Source organism: Mandrillus leucophaeus, unplaced genomic scaffold (assembly GCF_000951045.1).
Source record: "Mandrillus leucophaeus isolate KB7577 unplaced genomic scaffold, Mleu.le_1.0 Scaffold975, whole genome shotgun sequence".
NCBI classification, from domain to species: domain Eukaryota; kingdom Metazoa; phylum Chordata; class Mammalia; order Primates; family Cercopithecidae; genus Mandrillus; species Mandrillus leucophaeus.
Window position 1 is genome coordinate 422,902 of NW_012110641.1, and position 4,085 is coordinate 426,986.

Below are 4,085 nucleotides of genomic sequence, written 5' to 3' on the forward strand. Positions count from 1 at the left end.
AGAATCATTTTGGATGAGCAATTTTCATTTCACAAAATAAATCTCTCATATCCTAAAAAGACATCTCTCCTTAAGCAGGAAAACAAAAGCCCAACAAAAGTCAAGCCATGCCCATGGCACAGCCCTAATGTTAGTTTTAGGGAGGAAAACACCAACACTGAGACATACAAAAGTATTTGAGGAGAATTACATGTTATTAAATTGTCCTAGAACCTGGGGGAGGGTTCAGGGAAAGAAAACAGCTGGTATATTTAAGAAAAATTTAAATAGAAAATATTACACATGAGAGCAAAATAGTCCATTTCTCTTAAGAAAACCAATAAACACAAACTTTCATTTTTAGGTTTTCAACAAGGTTTTTTTTTCATATTCGTACAACTGCCACCCCAAAATCCAACCAGTCAGCATGACAAGGTGACAACAGGTCCAGTTGGCCAAACTCCCTGTTCACCCTTGGATGCTTTTCAAGCCAATGAGGGTAACATTTGTGGTGGCAGGAGCCAGAGTCAAAGGAGAATCACTTCTCTTCACTCACGAGGAAACCTCCCTCTTGAGAATCTTCGGAATTTTTCATGGGAAGGAGTCTCAGTGTTTGTGTGCACGCTTCAGCCCCACAACTGTGAAGGTGGCAGCTGTCAGTTTCTCATAAACAAGGAACATGAGAGCAGCAGTGAGGACTGTCTGTAGCAGTTTGGCTTCCAGGCCTTTGTAGAGTCCCAGTATTCCAAAGCGCCTTACTCGTTCGTGAAGAAGATAGAGAGTATTCCAAAGATTTCCCAATGTTCTGTTTTCTGGGTTTAGTCTATGATGCCCAAACCTCAGAATTGACTGTACTGTGTGCATGGGATAGGTGAGCCTGGTGGCAGTCGCTTTGGCTACTGCACCAATGATGAACACATCCAAGGAAGAAAGCTTCATCTGTTTCTTTAAAAGCTGCCATTTTAAACCTTCATAAAACATGAACTGGATGGCAAGATTGAAGACCAACAGCAATGAGGGAACTGTGCCATTCCATAAAGCCGAGATTCCTTCATCTCGAATGATCTGATGAAAAGCATCAATGATACCTTTGTAGTTCATTGGTACAATGTCTTCATTCCTAAATTTTGCCCCTTGCAGCTTCAGTCTGGTGTTTACCACCCAGAGTGGAGTTGTTAGTAACACCTTAACTACTCCTGCAACAAACCCAACTACCAGATGTTTTCCAGTGGTAGAACGTTGACCTTTGACCCAGACTGCTTTGAGGCTATTAAAAGTGTAGAAATAGACAAAATTGGAGCAGCAGAGACTGGAAATCACTGGAAACCACTCTCGATATGGTGCCAGGAGTCCTTCTTCTTTAATGATCTCCAGGAGTACCATGTGTGTAGTTTTGGATTTTCTTTTCTCACCAACCTGAAGTTGAAGTCTAGCTGTATCCAGGGGAAAAAACTGTCATTGCTGTCACGCTTCTGGCTCTGGCCACGGCGTGGACCAGGCTTTCGTAGGACAGCACAGAGGCCACTGGTGCGGCTCCTCGAAGACCCAGCCACACTTTCCCACAGATGCCGCAGCCAGTGGAGTTAGGAAAGGCTCCTCCTTCATTTTTAACTTTCTGTTACATATTTCAACAGAAAACTCCTTAAAACCATGTTGTACTTTTTGAGAATCACAGAGTTGTGAGGACAAGTTCTCTCATTAAGTTGCCTTACGCCTTAGAGAAATAACAAACCAACAAGTTCTCATTAAGTTGTCTTACACCTTAGAGAAATAACAAACCAAACTGGTTTTCTTTTCCCTCACCCGTGACTCACGCTTTTTTTTTTTTTTTTTTGTATGAACTCATCTGCATTTCCTGTGTGACGTATATAGTTCAATAACTTCTGTGTGTCCTCTGTATATTTTTGGGGCAGTTCTTTTTAAAAATAATCCCTCCAAAGCTTCTGAATCAAGAGTGGACTGAGCAAGCACATTTGCTACCCCTTTCAAAAATCTCATTGAAGTGGTAAGAAAGTTATATAAAAGGACTAAATCCATGACAGCCCTGAGAAAGGAGAAGTGTTCTGTGCATCAGATTTTTAAAAAGCAGTTTGACTGTGATATAATTCATATGCTATAAAATACATCAATTTGAAATGTAAAATCCAATGGTTTGGAGTATATTCACAGAGTTGTACAATTATCATCACAATCAACATTAGAACGTTTTTATCATCACCACTACCCCCCCAAAAAAAAACTCCTGTATCTGTCAGCAGTCTCTCACCATTTTGCTTCAAGCTCCCCTCACTCCCAGCCCTTGTCAACCACCAATTTACTTTCCACCTCTATAGATTTGCCTATTCTGAAATTGCATATAAATGAAATTATACAATTTTTTTTAAACTGGATTCTCTCAGTGTAACGTTTCCAAGGTTCACACATAGTACAGCATGTTTCAGTGGTTCATTCTGTTTTTATTGTTCAATAGTATTTTATTGTACGAATACCATATTTTATTTATCCAGTCATCAGTTGATAGACATTTGGGTTGTTTCTACTTTCTGGCTGTCATGAATAATGTTTTTATCTAAGTTTGTATGCAAGTTTTTGTGTGGACATATGTTTTCATTTATCTTGGGTATATATTTAGTGGGATTGCTGGGTCATATGGTAATTCTATCTTTGGCATTTTGAGTAACTGCCAAACTGTTTATAAAGCACATTTAACAATTTTTATTCTCACCAGTAATGTAGGAGGGATCCAGTTTCTTGACATCCTCTCCAACTCTCTTTTTGGTTATACCCCTTCTAGTAGATATGAAGTGGTATCTCATTGTGGTTTTGTTTACATTTGCCTATTATTGACCATCTGGCTAATGATACTGACCATCTTTTAATATACCCATTGGCCATTTGTATATTTTCTTTGGATAAATCTATTTAGATCCATTGCCCATTTCGTGTTCCTACTGAGCTGTGAGAATTCTTTATATATTCTATATACAATACTCTTATCAGATAAATGAGTTGTAAATATTTTCTTTCAAGGCATTGTCTTTTAACTTTATTGATGGTTTCCCCTGAAGTATAAAAGTTTTAATTTTGATAAAGTACATTTTATTGTTTTTATTTTGTTTGTGCTTTTGGTATCATATCTAAGAAGTCTTCACCTACCCGTGGACTAGATTTCAATGAAATTTCTGAAATACGGAATTTGCATGGGAGCATCTTGAAAAACCAGAGTAGAAACCATGCCCCAGAACAGATGAGAGAAGCCTGGAGCAGAGATGGGAGGTATTCTTTCCAGTAGAAACTGTGAGAGGCTCCATAATCACTACCATTTATGTAGTACTTATTTACCAGGCACTAAGTTTTACCTAGATTAAGTTGCTTATTACCACAATGTTAATGAAAAGTAAATCTTGTTAACTGCATTTTTTTCAGTGAGAAAGTTGATACCCAGAATAATTAAGTAAAATGCTGAAAACACAAGAAGAAGGGCTTTAAATCTAGGCCATCTATGTGTGACATGCTCTTAATCACTGTATCAAACAAACTCAGAGGAAGCATGTGTGGGAAGAGGAGTAGGTTGTGGGATGTTAATCCAATTAATTAACTAAATGAGAGCTTATGTAACAGCTGGGATTATTTTTCTTCCTTCATGCTTCCACCCATCACCTCCCAGCACGGGGATTGGGAGCAGGAGTATTTGCCTCCAGAATATGTTCTAATTAACAGAGGAAAATTCCAAGTCATATATATGATTCAAGACATTATATTATCACAACAATTTATTGAAGCATATGCATTGCTGTTCAGCTTGCTTTTTTGTTCATAGTTGTTTTTGTGAGATCTGTTTTCTAATTTAAGCAACTTTATTTTATTCTTATCTTATTATTTGAAAATGTCCCTCATATAAATATGTTATAATTCATTTAGCTCTTTCCCACTGATAGTTATATTCTCTCCATTTTTTTCTAATACAAACAACACAAAAACATTCTTGTACTTGTTTACTTGTGTACCAATTCAAGAGTTTCTCCAGAGTACATGCCCAGCTGTGGAATGGCTAGGTTGTAGAATATGCATATTCTCAACATTACTAGATGGTGAGAAATTGTTTT

At 37.6% G+C, this 4,085-nt stretch overlaps 1 pseudogene across 1 annotated transcript; it reads right to left on the reverse strand.

Annotated features, from left to right (window-relative positions):
* Positions 1–336: 336 nt before the first annotated feature.
* Positions 337–3,189, reverse strand: LOC105532632 (annotated as a pseudogene). Its single transcript, XR_001005021.1, has 2 exons — positions 3,136–3,189; positions 337–1,594 (listed from the first exon to the last, which is right to left on the reverse strand). The product of XR_001005021.1 is annotated as a peroxisomal membrane protein PMP34 pseudogene (transcript).
* Between the last annotated feature and the right edge of the window lie 896 nt (positions 3,190–4,085).